Genomic DNA, 20,318 nt, shown 5'->3' with positions numbered 1-20,318 from the left:
AGAACTGGGAACGTATGCAGTATGTGATTCATGATGTGTCCGAGGGCCTGAGAATTGGGCTGATGGCATGGGGGATGGAGGGAGGGACTGAATCCAGGTCTGAGTGCAAATACCTCTACTAGCTCAGAGCACGACTTTGCCCTTCCTTCACCTTCTGGCTCTGTTCAGTCCTTGGATGTGTTGGGTGATGCCCATTCATGTTGGTATCTTCACTCAATCCAGTTCAGATGCTGATCTTCTATGGAGAAGCTCACACAGACACACTCAGAGTGATGTCTTGCTAGCTGCCTTGGCGTCCCTTAGTCCAGTCAAGTTGACATATAAAATTAACCATCACAGGAGTGAGGATGAAAACCGGCAAGTGTGAATTACATTTATTTTGTAAAATAATTCACAGATTTATTGAGGTACTAAGAATCTTTTCTTTCTTCCTTTTTTTGAAAAGATTTCTGTCCAGAAAAACTTTTGCTTATGTACTTGTTGTTGCAAAGAGTATTCTAGGATCAACAAGTTAAAATATGATTCTTTCTTCTAGGAACTGGCAGTTTATAGAAGGGAGTGACACTAAAAAAATTAACATTTAGTGAGATGAATGAAATGATAGAGTCGTGGATGGGAGATTGTAGACTGCAGGAAAAAAATACCTAAAACATCTTGGAGGTGGGACTGGGGGCTGCTTCCACAGAGGCTTCCGGAGAAGGTACAGACTGAGCTGTGTGAGGCGTGTGAAGACACACCCTTCAGGAGGAGGGAAGTGTTGCCTGCAGTGGCCCAGGAATGATTGCAAAGCTAAAGTGTATTTGGGGAATTGCATGTAGTTCAGGTTCGCATGTTGGGTAATGTTGACACCTGAGATTGTAGATATAAAATCCAGTGTTTTGAAGAGTCTTGTGGATTATACATTAAGAATTTGGTCTTTCTGTCTTGGAGGAAAAAAGAAAAGAGCAGGGAAGACAGATGGGGTAGAAAGAACCTCAGATTGCAGTGTAAGGAATTGTGAATTACTGAAGGAATTTAAGCCAGAGAGTGGTGTGGTCAGATTTGAATTTTAGAAGTGACATTTAAGCATTTGAGTGATTGGAGGGAGAACTCAAGAGCCAGGCTACTAGTTAGGAGACTATTGCAGTTGGTCAGGGAAGATTTGAGACAGCAGTAAGGGAGTCAGGAGTAAGGCAGAAGAAGGGGCTAATTTAGGAGGTAGAATTGTCTGGGATTTAACCAGTCTGAGGTGAGAGGGTCAAGATGAAAATAACAGGTATCTGGCTGTATCTTGGTGGTGTCTTTCCATAGATGATGAGCCCAAGAGGAGCCTTTTGAAGGGGAAGAGGATGACCTCTGGGCGTATTGTTGATTAAAGTCTGAAAAGATGGGACAGGTTTGGGGCCAAGACTAGTGGAGGGGTTCATTTTTGTAGGAGGAGGGTGAGTTTTTTTTAACTGATAATAGTAGAAACAGTAAAGTAGTGCATGTGACAGTTCGGGTCCTCTAAGAAGCAGATGCTGAGATGGATATGGAAGTTTTAAGAAATTTACTGGGGGTGGAGGGAGACTTGGGGAGGTAAAGGGGAGAGGGGCTCAGGAGTGAGGTGGGAAAGCTTCAGACCCCAATGCACATCTGACACCTGTGATGAGAGAAGAGGAGGAAGGCAGACACCAGCGCCCTTTGGGGAGGTCCCAGCCGGCCCGGTCGCGAGGGTGGCGGGTGCGGGGAGAGCCCGCGCTGCCTGACCGCGGTGCCAGGCCCTCTGCAGCGGTGGGCCCTCTCTTTGGGGGGCGAGCGCCCTGCTGGAGCCTGCAGGCGGGACTGCGGGCGGCGCCCCTTCCAGCAGGCGCTCTCAGGGTGCCCCCCCAACCCCTGACGGCCGCTGTGTCTCAGTTGGCCAAGAGGTGGAGGGGCTTCCTGTTGGTTCACTGTGTCCTGGGCTTTTCAGCACGTGGAGCGGGGAATCAGAGAAGGTGGCTGAGCCTGAGCTAGTGTTGAGGCTTCTCAGGAAAGACACGGCTGATAGACACGCGGTGAGAGAGGACATTGTACTGGGAAGACCTCAGATAGTCTAGTTCCGTCTGATAGGGGAGGAAGGGACACTGGAAAGGGCGGAGGGGGTTGAAGTCAAAGGACTAGGTCTTTCAGTGAGTTTGAAAGTACTTGTTCTGATTGAGGGTTTAAGGGAGCCTCGGGATAGAGAGGATTGTGGACACAGAGTGGTATATTCATTTAGATTAATAGCCAAACTTCAGGAAATACACATAAAATGCACATGAATTCCATCATGTGAATTGGGGGTGAAATCTTTACCAACAAAAAATGACAGTTATACATCATGTAATCATCATGTATATATCATGTATGCATCATAGAATCACACACCATGCATAAGTATAAAAATATCATAAATACTTACTTTTAGTAGTGTAACTTCTGCAAAGTAGAGTTTCAAAGCCACTTGTCAAGTGTCTTGATTAACTAAAGCTCACATTTTCCCCAACGAACTTGGTTTTCTGTGAGTTTTTTCAGTTTATCTAGTAACCTTAGAAAATATTTCATTTTTTTTTCTTTTTTTTTTTTGCAAAATAGAAACAAAGGAGTTCTTCTCTCCTGAAGGGTTTGTGTCTTTATACTCCATAGGAAATTTAGAAGTGAGAAACGTTTAAAGCATGCATAGTCAAAGAGTTCTTGAACTGAAAGCAGTGAAGGTAGGGTAACAGTTTTGAAATACTGTTTGTATGTATGTTTGAAATACATACAAACAACTCTGCAGTAGCTGTCCTTTTGCAGAAGGGAATCAAGAGTGGCAACCAGTAATTGAGGTAATTAAAATATTGCAATATGATGGATTGACAGAATGATGGACGTTATGCTAAAGCACATATACTAAAATGAACTGAAGATTCTAGGTAGGTGTTCACCTTTTATGTATATTTGGAAGTATTTGTATAAGATGTTGAAAAAGGAGTATCATAGCATTTGCAGCTTTGAAATGCTTAAGAAAGTGATGGTCTGATGGCTTGATAAGTAAATTATAAAACCACTAAAGTAAAACATTAATGTTATTAGAATCTAGGTGGTGAGTATATGAATGTTGACTGTAACATTCTTGCAGACTTTTCTGAATTACAAAAATTTTCAGAAGAAAATGTTGGAGGAAAAGTGTCATAAACAGAACAATGTTTGGCCTTAGTGATCGGAGTTCTAGTCACACGGCCTGAGACAGGATGGGGAGAAGAGTCTCACATAACAATGCTGTTTTGAGAAGCTTGACTCATGTCTGCTCTGCAAGTTTCCTCTCAAGCAACTGGCAAATGATAAGTCATTTGGAAATGCCTCTGATGGTACTAGACTAATAAATTCCAAATTTAGATGTCCTCTTGGTTTTGGGTTACTGTGTTTAGAATTTCTGCATGTATGGGCATTTAATTATTTGATGGAACAGGGATGAGGTGAGAGGTCAAGGTGCAAATGTTGATTTTCAAGACTGCTTCATTTCACACACACTGTCTGTGCCCCATGTTCCAGAGCCTGGATGTTTCCTGACTCGGTCTCCAAGTTAATCAGAGCCTGAGCTCTGATCTACTGATGGGATCTTAGAATCGTCTTTATGCAAAGGATAGAATTTCTGACTTTGTAGTACTTATCAAGGAAAACTTGATGGCCTTTAAAAATACTTGCATTTTGTAAGTTGCATAAGTTCTTCAAAGGGGATTTACTGTATTCCTATCTTAATTAGTAGTTCCATCTAAATATATGTATACCGTACATCAGTGTGAAGTTTTTTGAATTATGTTAATTTTTATGTAGAATATATAGTAAGAATATGTAGTAAATGTAAATCATTTTTTACTGCTAAATATATATTTTTATGCATATTGATATAAATATTTACTACTTAGTATTCAGTAGTACCTTCCCCATTGATGACTTTCTTTTTCTTTTTTTGTCTTATGAAAGTCAGTCATTTTTTTATTTCTTTGTAAGAAATAAACTTAGGTTTCTGGCCTGTTTGAACTTTGGCCTCAAGTGCATTTATAAAGTATAGTCTCTTGTTTTTTAACTTGTTCTGTTTCATATGCAGGGTGGGTAAAAATTACTGAACTTTTTATATTTATGTAAATTTATTTAAAATTGAATTCAAATTTACTACCATATGCCTCAAAGGCTAAACATAATATAGACTATTATAATCATTTATATAAATTGGTTTTAAAAACCAGTTCAATATGTTGAATCAATATGTCATGAATTTCGTATCTATATGGCTGTCATCATAGTAAATTCCGTGGCGTGCACTTTCACAGCATACAGATCTGAAATAAAATTGAATAGACTTTTCTGGCCTGCGTTACGGAGTAGCTTCTGTTTTCTTCCAGTTGACTGATTTAGTATTAGACAAGAACCAGGCTATGTTTTGTATACCCATCAAATCAATTTTTAGGAAAGTTTTTCTCTCTCAGTAATACTTACTGATTGTCCTTCATTTGCTGTTCTTTGTGTGATACAGGATAACGTGGAAATAAATACTTCAGAGGATTGTTCAAAGAGTGCTCTGCTTTTCTTTCTATGGGTGTTTGCAAGTCTGTGGCTGTAGATCATTATGAAACTTGAGGAAAATGACAAAGCATCTTTAATCGCATGTACATCTGTGGATTTAGTTTGTGTGTTTTGTTAGATACTGAGAGTATATTCACTTACCTGTTTTTAGAGCAGATATTTGATTTTTTTCCATGTATGAAATTTGTAGAAACTTTGTTCTTTAAAATATGAATGTATACACTATTTTATTAATTATTGAAGTATAGTTGATTTACAATGTTACATTAGTTTCAGGTATACAACATAGTAATTGGATTATAGATTATACTCCATAAAAAAGTATTGTAAAATATTGAATATATATCCATGTTGTACATTACATCTTTATAACATATGTTTATTTTTTGAAATTAAAAAAGTATCTTCATATTCACATAGTTAGGCATCACTAATATAAAGGGTTCAAATGTTCTGTAATTCACATGACTGAAAATTTCAGCACTGGTACAGTATTGGCAACTTTTGGAAAGGATATATATAAGGGAATATTGGTAGACAAAAACAGGCAAACTTATTCTTGAGCAGACCCTAGAATAAGAGTGATGAGTTATAAAATAGTAAACATATTTCCTCTTGTCAAAGTGGGCTTCCCACTGGTAAAGAATCCACCTGCCGATGCAGGAGACACGGGTTCAATCCCTGGGTTGAGAAGATCCCCTGGAGGACAAAATGGCCACCCACTCCAGTATTCTTGCCTGGAAAACCCCATGGACAGGGAAGCCTCAGGGGCTGTAATCCATGAGGTTGCAAAGAGTCAGACATGACTTAGAGACCAAGCATGCATTGTCAAAGTAGAACAGGAAGCTCTTTTTTATTCTTAAGTGCAGATCTCTTTATGATTAAATTTTATATCACTTAAATTCTGGTGAAAATGTCAAGTGTAGGAAATTTAATGTAAGCAGGCGTTACATACTTTTCGTTGGCCTTGAATGTTAAGCAGTGCACTATACTACTATTTCTGTGTAATTATAAAAATAAAATAATTTTAGTATAACCTAGAAGTTAACTGCTATTTAATGCTTAACAAAAAAATATTTAATGACAGTGTTCTCTTTTCATAACCAACCTGTGTTAATATATTTGACCTGACATTTTTTATGTTTATGAAGAATTAGAATAACTTATTTTTAAAAAGTGATATATACCCTTTTTAGGGATTTGTCATTTTCTCTGTTCAGTATAAAATGGCAATTTAGTATATTTCTTATATTCTTGTAGAATTTATTTTCTTAAACAGGTGCTTATTAAGGTCATTTTTCTGAATCTTTTCTTCATGCATTAAAAATTAGTGAAACATGTAAAAAAAGGTTCACCCTTAATTGGTCATCTTTCTAAATGCTCCCTCGAACATTATTTCCGAAGTCTTCTATATTCTATGAAGGTAATAGATAGAAAGAAAAGAAGTAGTATTCTGTCTTAACTCATTATTTTGGTTCAGTAGGTCAGGGTCTTTAATTAATTTTGTGTTATCTTAGAATTTTATACCTGGATCCTTTTTGTCCTTCTGGCCTCTTTTTTTACTTTTGTGTGGTTTTTGCCTTGTCAAATATAGGTATATTTTGTTTATTTAGACCAATTTTTAATTGTCTTCAAGAAGCATTGAAAGCTGAAGACTTGAAGTAATTTATTTTCAGTGTGTGTGTTTACTGCTGTGCTGTATATACATTTTATATTTATGTCAGGAAAGGGTTGCACAGGGGTGCTTCGGAGCCACCTTTTCAGCTCTGAATAGCTATTGTGTACATATGGTAAGGTACTGCTGCTTAACAATTAGTAACTGCTTTGATGAAACTAAATTACATGTTTAAGTTCCCATCAGGAAGTCGCTTCACATATCTGTATTAATGTATTCAAGACTCGAGAAGGAAAGTTAATTTTCCAGCTTAAATATTTAATTCAAGCTTAAAATTTAGTCTGTAATTAGAGCTCCCAAATGGCAGGAACATGGAGTATTTGTCCATTTTAATTAGATTGTTGTTTACCTATTAATTATATATCATATCTTGTCATATAGTTTTGATGGTAACAGATGGTGCTAGGAGTTAGTAAGGGTTTGAACAAAATAAGATTCCACATGATTTATTAAGTTGCACTTTATTAGTGAGTGGTCTGCTTTAGTCAGGGTACTCTCCCGAATAAGAACTGTGCAACATTTCACTAATTTTGATAGTTATTCTTTTGTAGAAATGTTGAAGATTAAGTCTGAGACAGTGATGTCTGTTTAGAAACAAAGTGGATTATTTCAGGATTCTTTCTTTTTAAGGTGTATGTATTGTCAGTTCTATAATTGGTATGAAGTTTAGTGCGTTTTGCTAAGATAGCAACAGGGAATCAGAATTTTATTTATTGGTAAAAATGTAGATATAGGGAATGTTTGTATATATGATACTGATTTAAGTTCTGAGAAATAATCAGGTGATGATTCAATTATTTATTTCAATGACATTCCTTCTCTGCCTATTGAATTTTTAACAGGTGGACAAGATTTTTTGTTTACCAAAATATCTAAAAGCAGACTCTGGTTCTAGTGAAGTTGATTTGCTGGATTTCCTTATTCAAAAAGTTAATGTCAACTAAATAGAATGGTCTTCCAAGTCTGCTTATAGAAGATTTTATTAATTTTTGTGTTAGTAACTCAGCGTCCTAAAATGAATTACTTACACAAATGCACATATGCATCCATGTATAGAGAGAGACAGAAAAACCCAGAGTGGAGAGGGACAAGGGGAGAAAGAAGAGGGTTAAAATTTTAATTTTTTAATCTTATATAGTTTGTTTGAAATTTATTCTAGTCCTTAATACCATTAACTTAAAAGTAAGTTTGGTTGCCGTTTCTTCAAGTTCTTAGGTTATAGAGCTTGGTCAGTGTTTTACAGCAAAACTTAAATGATAGGCCAGCCCCACTTCTGCTAATTTCAGCATTCACTCTGGAGGGGCCTCCTGATATGTATCAGGTCTTCAACAGCATGGCCTTCTGTTACCTGTGTTACCTTCAGAAAGCAGCATTGTTTGGGTTTGTTTTATTTTATCTCATTTTTATATCTTGGTTTGTCTCCACTTAAACCCTGTCAATTTTTAGAAATGTCTTTTGGTGTTATAACTATTTCATCATGGTGGGGTGGTGTTTTAATGTCAAGTGTATGATTCTACATGTACTGTAGACCTGTTACAGATGTGTGATATAGGGCTCTTAATTGTATGGCCATGTAACTGGAATGATCACTGTAATGAGGCTTTGGTTTCATGGCTTTTCCCCCTCGAATGTTGAGTGCTAAAAACTGATCTCAGATTTTGTGCTATAATATTACAATGTAGGAAGGATGCTGTGTTATATTTATATTAATTAAAGAGAATATCAAAGGAGAAAATTATTATTTAGGATACATATAGCTGTAATTTGAAAGTTTGAATTTTAACATTTCCATCCCTTGTGAAACTGTGGTATTATATTTTTTTTTAGCAAAATTTATCAGATGTAACATGGGCATACTTCCACACAAAATAGAAAACTAAATTGAAATGTATAAGTGAAATTAAATTAATTGCTAATTAATTTTAAATTAAAGAAAAGACATTTCTCTTTTATAAAGGAATGAGATGATAACTTGATTTCTTTGTTTCTAAAGTATATGAAATATACAATAGATATATTTTGTTTAATCTGGAGAAATAATGAATGAACAAATAAATGACTGGTGATTTTTTAACAGAAATAGTATGTGAATACAGAAATGCTGTTTTATTTTAGGAAAGAGATTTTCTTTTGTTTGTTTTTTTTCCCCTCAACCCTTGGCTACCACTTCATCCCTTGGGAAGACCTTTATTTCAGTCACCAACCATGTACATATATAACTTTTCTAAAGAAAATGTCAATAGTGATGATTTTTCTGGAATTACTAAGATTCTTTCTTTCTTTAAAATAGCAGTGTATGAATACTAGCAAAATGTGGCTGTTGATAAATCAGTCTTATTCCTTGATATTGATTTCAACCTCATTGGATTTTTGGACTCATTCTTTTTCTTTTTCTTTTTTTCATGCAGTAGTAGGGTATCACTATGCAATGTGATAGGTTCAAAGTTAAAACAATGTGTAGGAAGGGTGTTTAAGAGTTAAGAACTCATGAATTGATGTATGGACACTAATTTTTTTTTAAGTACAGAGTTTAAAAAAAAAGATGAGCATTTTCCTGTACGGAGTGCTTCAGACAGAGATGAAGATTTGCTGAGGTGCTCGTCACTGGTGGTGGGGCACCCATGGCGAGCCAAGAAGCCTGGCGAGGAGAGCGGGTAGATGGAGACTTGAAGTTTGTTAGAAGTACTCAGGCTTCTCAAACATTTCTTGACGCTTCTCTGCTTCTTTTGAAGAAGATGACCTTGACTGGAACTCCTACCTAATGTTTCTTCAAGATTCAGTTCAAATTGTCTTTCCTCTATCAAATACCTTAATGTACTCCTTTCTTGGCACTTTGTGTATACTCTTGTCATGTTGAATTAAAATTATTTGTTTACATTTCTGTGTTCTTTACTGTCAACTCTTGTGGCTTAAGGGCAGTATCTGAATTATATTTTGCCTCTAGTGTTTCTAGCACAGTGAGGGGTCATAACAGACTCTGGCTGAAGGAATGAATAAAAGCATTTCACGTCATAGGATGTGGCTATAATGAGTTAGAATGCTGTGGGTCCATGTGGGCCCTTGTGCATTTTTTTGACTTTTAAATAATAACTTTTTTTAAAAAATAAAATGTCTGGGAGGTCCTTTTTTTTTTTTTTTTCATTTTTTTCCCCATCCCTTCCCCCCCACCAAATAAATGATTTTTACTTTTTGCTGACATGTAAGTGCTCCATGTTTTTGGTAAAGATATTATAGTTAAGCAATATGGAAGTGTGTAAAGTTTAAAACTACTTACAATTCTTTCCCCAGAGATGACTATTTTTTCTTGTTTGTATGTTCTTCTGGATTACCCTCCTTCCATTTTTAATACCTTTCTGTCTTTCTTCTCTCATTTTCTTTTAAGTATTTTATCTATCTGAGCCCTTTAAAGGTGCTTTTGAAACATAGGTTCATCGTTGGAATTCTTCGCAGACTGCAGAATGTACTTTGATAATTGCAGCAGGCATTTTCAGTACTTCAGGTTGGACTTTTCTCCATTTTGAAATTTGTTTTGCTCTTGCTTCTGTTATACTGCACATTCCTGATTGTTTCCTGGTTGATTACCGTATCTCTTTGAACTTCTTTTCCTCTGCCTGGTTTTTAAGTGTTTGCATTTCTCAAGATCCATTGCTTTTCTCCATCACTACACATTCCTCTCGACGGTATGTCTGTCCAGGACTTCAGGAAGCAGCTTCGTGTGACTCTCGAGTTGACAGCTGCAGCCGAGGACTGTCGACCTCCACGCCCACTTACCTCACTCTGTACATTTACTATGTATGTGATATTTCTGTACTTAACTTTCATGGTAGTTCTTCAGATTCAGCAGGTCTACAATTAAATTTATTCTGTTCTTGCTTCATTTGGTCTTCTTCTGGTTTTCTTAGTTTCAGTAAGTAATATCTTTTTGCAGTTGTGCCATCAGAAAACTCTTAATCACCAGATTCAATCCATCAACAAATGCCCCTGGGTCATATTCTAAATTTTGGATCTATTTTGGAATTAATTTTGATCTGTTAATCTGTTTATCTCTCCTTACACAGACCTTATACTTTTAAATAACTATAGATCTATTGTGGCTTTTCCATCTTGCAAAGCTATTTCCTTCATTGTATACTGCTTAAATAAATCCTAGGTGTGCTCAGGCAATTTAGGGCTTCAGGATCTGTTTGTTAAGTCTGCCACCTTCTGCCTTCACAGTCCCTTTGGAATATCTATTAGAACTGCATTAGAGGTACCGATTACTTTGAGGAGAATTTATATCTTCCCAGTAACAAGTCTTCTCATCCAGGAACATGTTGTGCATCTTGATTTAATCAAACACTGTTTAAACCTTTCAAACAAATCACACGTTTTCTCCATCAGTGTTTTTCACAATGCGTGAACGTTGTCGTTGCTATTGTACTGGGATATTTCCTTTATTTTCTTTGTGGTATTTTCTCTGTGGTAGTGTTCAGCATAGTCCCTGGCACTTCACTTTAATACTTACTGAATTTCAAGCAGTTTTGGATATATTTTTTTAAGTTTGTAGTTTTAAGCATTTTATAAATTAAAAACATTTTAAAAATTATGTTTCTGTAGATAAATGACAGTTGCAAATTATAATTTTTTCTTTCTTTTAAATTTTATACTTCTTGTTTTTTGTTTTTTTTTTTAAATTTTTTTATTAGTTGGAGGCTAATTACTTCACAACATTTCAGTGGGTTTTGTCATACATTGATATGAATCAGCCATAGATTTACACGTATTCCCCATCCCGATCCCCCCTCCCACCTCCCTCTCCACCCGATTCCTCTGGGTCTTCCCAGTGCACCAGGCCCGAGCACTTGTCTCATGCATCCCACCTGGGCTGGTGATCTGTTTCACCATAGATAGTAAATTTTATACTTCTTGTTTATTTGACTTATTGGGGTAGGTAAAATCTTCTTAACAATGTTGAACAAAATAGCCACTATCTTGACTGTCTGTTAAGAGAAATGCATTTATGTTTTACCATCATATCTACCATCATATCTGCTGTTTGTGTATCTTTCCCACCCTAACAAATGCTCTGTTAAGGAATGGAAGGTGTTTTTATTTAGGTTTTTTTGCTTAGGTTATTTTTAAATTAGGAATGAGTATTACATTTTATCAGAGGTTTGCTACATTTAATGAAGTGATATTATGATCTTTTCTTCTTTAGCTTACTTAGAAAATCTATTAACTGATTATATAATATTAAATTGCCCTTGCATTTCTGGAAAGAACCCATCTTGGTCACAATATATTGTAAGTTCATTTGTTCTTGTGCTCTCTTTGTCACATTTTGGTGTTGCAAAGTCATGCTAACATAAAATAACTTGGGACACTTCCCTTTCTTACAGGTTATTAATAGTAGGAATTATTAACTACTTTCTGTTCAATTCAGTCATGTCCAGCTCTTTGCGATACTATGGACTGCAGCACCCCAGGCTGCCCTGTCCTTCACCAACTACTGGACCTTGCTCAAACTCATGTCCATCGAGTCATCCAACCATCTCATCCTCTGTCGTCCCCTTTTCCTCCTGCCCTCAATCTTTCCCAGCATCAGGGTCTTTTCCAATGAGTCAGCTCTTCACATCAGGTGGCCAAAGTATTGAAACTTAAGCATCTGTCCTTCCAGTGAATATTCAGGACTGATTTCCTTTAGGATGGACTGGTTGGATCTCCTTGTAGTCCAAGGGACTCTCAAGAGTCTTCTCCAACACCACAGTTCAAAAGCATCAATTCTTTGGCACTCAGCTTTCTTTATGGTCCAACTATCACATCCGTATATGACTACTGGAAAAGCCGTAACTTTGATTAGACAGACGTTTGTCTGTAAAGTAATGTCTCTGCTTTTTAATATGCTGTCCAGGTTGGTCATAGCTTTTCTTCCAAGAAGCAAGTGTCTTTTAATTTTATAGTTGCAGTCCCCACCTGCAGTGATTTTTGGAGCCTAAGAAAATAACGTCTGTCACTGTTTGCATTGTTTCCCCATCTATTTGCCATGAAGTGATGGGACCACATGCCATGATCTTAGTTTTTTTTTTTTTTTTAATTTATTCATATTTTTTTTTTTGAAGGATAATGGCTTTACAGAATGTGGCCTTAGTTTTTGGAATGTTGAATTTTAAGCAAACTTTTTCACTCTCCTCTTTCACTTTCATCAAGAGGCTCTTCAGTTCCTCTTTGTTTCTGCCATAAGGATGGTGTCATATGCATATCTGAGGTTATTGATATTTCTCCCAGCAATCTTGATTCCAGCTTTTGCTTCATCCAGTCCGGCATTTTGCCTGATATACTCTGCGTATAAGTTAAATAAGAAAGGTGACAGTGTACAGCCTTGACATGCTCCTTTCCCAATTTGGAACCAGTGTGTTGTTCCAATCTGGTTCTAACTATTGCTTTTTGATCTGCATCTGATTTCTCAGGAGGCAGATAAGGTGGTCTGGTATTCCCATCTCTTTAAGAATTTTCCACAGTTTGCTGTGATCCACACAGTCAAAGGCTTGAGCATAGTCAGTGAAGCAGAAGTAGATATTTTACTGGAATTCTCTTGCTTCTTCTGTGATCCTGCAGATGTTGGCAATTTGATCTCTAGTTCCTCTGCCTTTTCTAAATCCCGCCTGAACATCTGGAAGTTCATGGTTCACGTACTGTTGAAGCCTCAGTTGGAGAATTTTGAGCATTACTTTGATAGCGTGTGCTGCTGCTGCTGCTAAGTCGCTTCAGTCATGTCGGACTCTGTGCGACCGCAGAGATGGCAGCCCACCATGCTTCCCCGTCCCTGGGACACTCTAGGCAAGAACACTGGAGTGGGTTGCCATTTCCTTCTCCAATGCATGAAAGTAAAAAGTGAACATGAAGTCTCTCAGTTGTGTCCAACTCTTCGTGACCCCATGGACTGTAGCCTACCAGGCTCCTTCGTCCAATGGGATTTTCCAGGCAAGAGTACTGGAGTGGGTTGCCATTTCCTTCTGCAGGTAGCGTGTGAGATGAGTGAAATTGTGTGGTAGTTTGAACATTCTTTGGCATTGCCTTTCTTTGGAATTGGAATGAAAACTGACCCTTTCCAGTCCTGTGACTACTGCTGAGTTTGCCAAATCCACTGGCATATTGAGTGCAGCACTTTCACAGCATCATCTTTTAGGATTTGAAATAGCTTTAAGGATTGTTAAAATTTACCCATAGTGCCTTTGGTTGGGAGTGAGGGATGCTGTGATATTAAAGGAAAATCTTTTACTACATTTCTAATTATCTTCTAATATTTTGGGTTGTCTTCAGTTTCTTTACAGCACAGTTCAGAGTATGGATTTAGAGAACTATCCATTTCATCATCATTTTTTAAAATTTTATTTGGACCTTCACATTTTGGGGCACAAAGTTACAGTTAGTACTCCTTTTAACCCCTGTATTTTAAAAGAGTCCTATTTGGATATGGTATTATGTCCTCTTTCCTCTTTCTAAAAAAAAAACAAATTAAGGATTTTTTTTTTTTTGCTGTAATCAATTTGTCCTTAACCTTTCCATTGTAAAATGGAATACTGCTGAAGAAAACTACAGAAAGAAATGCATATATTAGTGAGTTATTATAAGACGGACATGGCTGTAGTGATCACCCAGGTCAAGAAGGTGATCATTGCCAGCCCCTGCAGAAGCCCTTACGTGTGTTTTAATCATCCTTTTCGCTCCCAAATTAGCCACTTTTCTGACTTTCAGAATAATAAGTTATTTAATTTTCACCCACATATTCCTGTCCAGGCACAACAGTTTGGTGTTGCCTATTTTTAAAAAACCATCTTTGCCTTTACGTTTTGCTTAACCTGTAGTTCCTCCCGCCAGTACTTTCTTTTCTGTACAAATGATCTTCTGAAGAATCTGGGCTGTTTGACCCATGGAGTTCTCATGGTCCAAGTAAACATTCTGTTCTGTATTTTCTTCAGGTTGGCAGGTACCACCAGAGCTTGACTGGATTTAGGCTTAATTTCTTAGGCAAGGTTGTAGGTGCTTTCGAGTCCTTTCATCAGGAGGCAGGTAACACCTCTCTATCACGTTAACTTCCGCAGCACTGATGGGCACAGCCTAATGTGTTCACGCATCATTTCATTTGTTATGTAATGTTTTTCCTTATGTCACCCATTGAGAAGTGAATTTTATTTCAATTTCTGGTTATCTAACAAGTATTTTTTGACATTAGGAAATTCTAGATTTGTATCGTGGTCAGGATACATGGGCTCTGCATTTCTACAGTGTATTAAGATTACCTTTGTCTCTTCCTGGGTTTCAGCAGACAAGCGCTTCATCTTCCGGCTTCCCTTGTGACTCAGCTGGTAAAGAATCCGCCAGCAATGTGGGAGACCTGGGCTTGATCCCTGGGTTGGGAAGATCCCCTGGGGAAGGGAAAGGCCACCCACTCTAGTATTCTGGCCTGGAGAATTCCATGGACTGTGTAGTCCGTGGAGTCACAAAGAGTCGAACGCTACTGAGTGACTTCACTCCTTCCTAACGCAAATTTCCAAATGTTCCATTGGCATTTGTAAAGAACTTTTATTTTTCTTTTGCTTGTGGTTTAAATATTTTATATTGAAATATTAAATTTTTTAATGTATTCTTCAAATGGTCTAGGAAAGGTTCTAGTTTCTTTTTCAACAATGTGATTAAGAGACAGTGTGATTCTGCACAGGCCTGAGAACGGGGTTGATGCAGGTCTGGTTCATGGCCACGTCTTGTGTGCCATCCATTTTTGTACAGCACCCAAAGCAAGAAAGGCTTTTACATTTTTAATGAAAAAAAAGAAAAAAGTGTATTTTGTGGCACATATGAACATTTATATGAAATTTAATTTTCAGTGCCTGTAAATAGAGCTTTACTGAAGTATAGCCATGCTCACTATTTGTAGCAAAATTGAGAAAGTTAGGAAAGAGACTGGTCCACAAAACGTAAAATTATACCTGTGTGGCTCTTTGCAGAGTCAGTTTGCTAACCCCCAGCAGTGAAATGCACCCTTTCTCCTTATGTTCCTCATTTACCTTTGGTCTGGTGTTCATAACCAATAATCTGTTATGGGACTATGTAAAAAATCCCCAAATATAACTACAAGAATTCAACCTTGCTTGTGACCATTAATTTTTGACCACATTGAAGTTGATTTCCCTTGCAGTATATTTTCGTCTTCTGTGTATAACTGTTGAAAGTTTTAAAAAGAGAAGCCCATTTAATATTGATGGTGTGCTATTAATGTTGCTTTTCCTCAATTTCTTTCAGACAGTCTTAGCCATTATTAATATTAAATTGTAATGTAAGGTGATAATTTTATATTGTGCAATCTGTTAAGTTTGTGTTTTCTGTAGAGTTTCTTATTTTCCATGAAATCAAACTGCAATTTAAATAAACAAATTGTTAACATCATTCTGAGAGCAAATCCTCTGAGGTTTTGGGAACATGATTTTAATTTTATTAAAGATTCACTGTTAGAGTTGACTTTCCTTATGAATAAAGTCATAGTTCATTGATTTAAGGTATTTTAAAACAGAATTTTGACAAACTAAGGGTTCTTGAAAAAAAGTCTGATCTTGTAATAATTTTTTATAGGTAGAGAAGAATTTGGCTGTGTTAAAAACAAGACAGCAGGCCCAAAATGGAGTCAGTTATGCTAAGCCCCATGTAACCAAACTGAGACAACCTAATTATAGTTTCGGCTCTCCCAGAAATGAAATCTTAAGCTAGTCAATCAAGAATTACCTACTAAACATGAGACCCTTGCTGCCCCCTAAAGAAGAATGTGTGTGTGTGCTCAGTTATGCCCAACTCTTTTGCCACCCAATGGACTGTAGCATGCCAGGCCTCTCTGACCATGGGGTATTCCAGGCAAGAATACTGGAATGGGTTCCCATTTCCTTCTTCAAGGGATCCAAGTATCTTCCAGAGGTTGAACCCGCATCTCTTCCATCTCCGGCATTGGCAGGCAGATTCTTCACCACTATTGGCACCACCTGGGAAGTCGCAAATTCGGGTGATCTTGCCATAACCAGTCTTCTTATTTGCCTAATAAACCTCCTTGTTCCTGCTTTCTTCTGCCTATAAAAACCTCTCATTTTTGTACACTTCCTTGGCATTGCTTTCTGTTTGCTAAATGGGATGGTGCCCAACTCATATTTGTTGGATAAAACCAGTAAGATCTTTAAAATTTACTCCATGGAATTTTGCTTTTTAATAGCTGTTATAACCATGTAAATGGGCTAGTCTAATTCACAAGAGAGAAGAATATGTATCATGAGAATTTCTAATGTTTTTGTAACATAGTTTGCTGGGTAATCAGGAAGCCAGGACTGACCTTTCCTTAAGCGTTTAAGATCACTGTGTTTTATTTTGGTTTATAGCTGTGTCTTTCTCTGTATCTGTATCCTGTTTTACTTAAATTTCTAATATTTATGCCTGACAAATTATTTTATGTAAAATATTACCTTCTAATGTTTTTAACTTTCTATGGCAGTTACTTATGCTCAGATCCCCAAAAAGAAAAGACCAGAAGGTGACTACCAATGAAAATTGCAGTGAAAAGGAAGAGAAATATATTTCCATTTTCATGCTTGCTAGTATCAGTGCACGTTGTTAAACCTTATATAAAAGTTTTATATATTTATATATATATATAAACATACATTTATTGAGACACAAACTTATAATCTCATCAATAATTAACGTGTAACTGGGAATATTAATTCATTTAAGCCATTGTGTGTCAAAGCAGCCCTGAGAAATTAGTAGCCACCACTCTGTTCTTTTCCCTAATACACTGGTTTTATATTTCTCTTGTTTTAAAAGTTGTTCATGGAAAATTTGTTGATTTTTCATGTGATTAATTCTTGATTTTACACTCACTTTTTCTAGTTTTATCACCAATGAATAGTTAGAATCAATACGTGTTGTTTTACTAGTAATTTAAGCACCTATCAACATATAATATGCTTTTCATTCATGTTAAGCAGTTAAATTTTTATTTGCTTCAACTTTTCCTAAGTATGTGTTTACCAATGACTTAAATGTTCCTTCTGCTTGTTTATGCCTTTTGTATTCTTACTTTTCATACTTATGAAAAAAAATAGAAATGGTCAGTGAGTATAACTCACTTTTGTATGTAAATTATTGCTCTAAGCTCAGTTAATAACGGTCATTTCTTGCTGTTAGGGCTTCCCTTGTGGCTCAGCTGGTATAAAGAATCCTTCTGCGATGTGGGAGACCTGGGTTTGATCCCTGGATTGGGAAGATCACCTGGAGAAGGGAAAGGCTACCCACTCCAGTATTCTTGCTGTTAAGGAATTTTATAATCTGTAGCAATCAGTTTTGAAAAGTTTTTCTAAGTAGTTATTTAATAAAAATAATTATAAAATTTGAAAAGCAGTTGCCCTTTTAATAAACTAGCTCTGTTTTAAGATTATCCTTTAAAAATATCAGTTGTGATCCATTGCATTCTAATAAGCGTTTGGGGGTAGGAGAGAAAGGTATGCAAAAAGGCATGTCCTGATCAACCCTGTGTTTGTGGATGTTGTTGTGTGAAGAGTCTGTATGTAAGGTGGTGTTGGAGGCGGGCTCGGGCGCTGTCATATGTGATGGGGAGCAGTAGGGAGAACCTGAGTTGGGGTGGGTACTGACTAGACATGAAGAGAAGATGGTAAAGAAAAGGAAGTTTATAAACCATTGGAAATTGCCTTCTTTTGGTAGGTAAAAAGCTTAAATATCAATAACTTTATATAGTTCAACTTACTGTGTTCGTTATCAACTTGTGTTGGTAAGGAAAAACATCACTGCTAAATATTTAAAATGAAGACAAATGCCGCACAGCTGTAGTGTCTATAAGGAGAAGGGGTCATGACACTAGAATGGAAAGATCTTACGGAGGAAGTCGATGTCCACCTTGCTCTACACCCTTTCGGATCTAGCTTGGCTCCCGTTTGTGTAAAGCTTTTACTCAGCACCCAGATGGCAGAAAAGTTCTTCATGCCGGGAGAGGGTGAAGAACCTGTGTAATCATTTGTCATCAAGCTTTGTTAATTTTCTAGAACATGTTCCTGAATACCACACGTTCTTGTTCTTCTTGTCCAGAATGTGTTTGACCAGAACTGAGCTTCCTGGATAAAAGTGCCTGGTCCTTTTTTTTTTGAACCTTCTCCCTGTCCTTTCAGGACAAGCACCAGCTCTGGTCAATGTGCGTCTTTTCACTGATTGCATCAGTTACGGGTTTCCTGTGGGGCTCTGAGTAAAGCTTTCTAAATTACTCCTCTGTGAGCTGACATAAACCATGGTTTTGTGTGTTTTTTTTTTGTTTTCCAGAAGATGTTTCTGGGTGAGTTCCTTTTAAAAGAATGGATTAGTGAAATGGTAAATAATGGGCTTTGGTAAAGGACTTTTTCTGTTGACCTCTTTATAATAACCGTGGGCTGCTGTTTAAATCTTGGGTTACTCCGTGCAGTCTTTTCTCACCAGATCTGCTTATGCTCCTGTGGAGTAGGGATTTTATTTGAAGTGTCTTTACTTTAAGAGACATGTGAGGTGAAAGTTGTCTATAAAAATAGCATGTGTCTTACAAACAGAAAATACTGCACCCTCCTTAGTGGGCTGAGTGATAGGATTTAAAGTAAGGAAAGACTAGTTGTTCATGGTTGGTTCAACTGGTCTCCTGTTGTTGAACATTCAGGTGGTTTCCAGTATTTTGCTTTGATTAAAAATATTGTACTGATGGAGGTGGGAGGGATGTTCAGGTGAGCGGGGACATGGGTAAACCTTTGGCTGATTCATGTTGGTATTTGGTAAAAACCGACACAATACTGTAAAGCAGTTGTCCTTCAATTAAAATAAGTAAATTAAAAAGATATTCTAGTGAATAAGCTTGTACAGATCCTAAATTCCTTACCTGAAATCCATAGGGAGACTAGCTGTTTCGAAGTTCACATTTTTTTTTTATTTCACAATTGTTAATGTGATGTATGTTCCAAAATCACAGAGCACTGGTAAACAAGTTACTGTTTCTGATGGAAAATGTGTGATTATCACAGTGCTGGCTAAATAAAGCCTGCAAATAGCTTCATATTAACTCAGGTTAATTTTATTGCCGGGTGACGTTATATAAAAATTAGGAATTTGCTTTTGGTTTTTGGAGCCATGGGCATGTGCATATAGGTATGTGTTCTAATGTATTTGTGGGAGTTATTTCCAATGTGGATTTTCTGGATGAAGAAAAACGCATCTCTAGTTTGTTTCAGTATTGCCAAGTTCCCCTGCTGGCGTTGTACCTGTCTCTGCTCTGACCTGCGGTGTGTAGACACCAGCAGTGTGTAGACTCTGCCGAGCTGCCCTTGCCCTGTGTCATTGCTCGTCTGTGTTGTCAGGCTTGAGGATTTTTGCCAATCTGATGTGTGAAAAATAGAATCTCATTGTAGTTTTATAAAGAACATTTTTAAAGACAAGGAATGGCCTTTCGCGTGGCTTTAGTTCAGGATTTTGTATAGATTGATAGCCTTTTTACCCTTTGAAGATGTCTTTAAACAGCGGTCGGGACGCAGGGCTTGGTTCACTCTCCTTTCTTACTTCTCTGTCTCTCTTTTGTCCCAAAGACGACAGTCCAGGTGACATTTGTGCTCAGTCTGTTAGTCCAGTAAAAAGTTAATGTGTACCATATAGTCAATTTTGTGTTTGTCCCTCAGTTGATATGGTAATAGTTTATTTTCTATTTCCCAAGCAGGATTTGGGGCTAGTATATTAATAGTGAACAGAACCCCTGGAAAGTGCAAAATTGCACGTTAAATGTTAGGATACGCTGTTTCTCTAGCCCAAGGAACTTTGGAATTGTGGTACAAGCTTATCTCTGCCTTTGGGCTCCTATACTGTCTGTTTCTTCTCAGTGGAATGACATTTTTCTAGACTCCTATCCATGATGGGCTTTTTTTTGTCACTCAGCTCTCACTTTAAATATCATTTCTTCAGATACCTGATTACCCAGTCTAAAATAGCTTCAGTGTCTTTCCATCCCATCTATTTGTTTTATTTTCATCATAGCCATCAGTACCACCTGGTGCTTTCATGTTTG

General features: G+C 37.0%; 1 protein-coding gene across 3 annotated transcripts in view; it reads left to right on the top strand.

Annotated features, from left to right (window-relative positions):
• TBC1D5 (TBC1 domain family member 5) overlaps positions 1–20,318 on the top strand; it is a 566,988-nt gene that overhangs the window by 166,964 nt on the left and 379,706 nt on the right. The window contains exon 4 of one of the 3 annotated variants that reach the window (XM_043474806.1): positions 16,728–16,795. The exons of the other annotated variants lie outside the window; for them this stretch is intronic. The gene's annotated coding sequence lies outside the window, so the exon portion shown is untranslated. The remainder of the gene's footprint in view (positions 1–16,727; positions 16,796–20,318) is intronic. 3 annotated transcript variants of the gene reach the window in all.

Source organism: Cervus canadensis, chromosome 7 (genome assembly GCF_019320065.1).
Source record: "Cervus canadensis isolate Bull #8, Minnesota chromosome 7, ASM1932006v1, whole genome shotgun sequence".
In the NCBI taxonomy this organism is placed as follows: Eukaryota; Metazoa; Chordata; class Mammalia; order Artiodactyla; family Cervidae; genus Cervus; species Cervus canadensis.
This window is presented reverse-complemented; position numbering and strand designations above follow the sequence as displayed.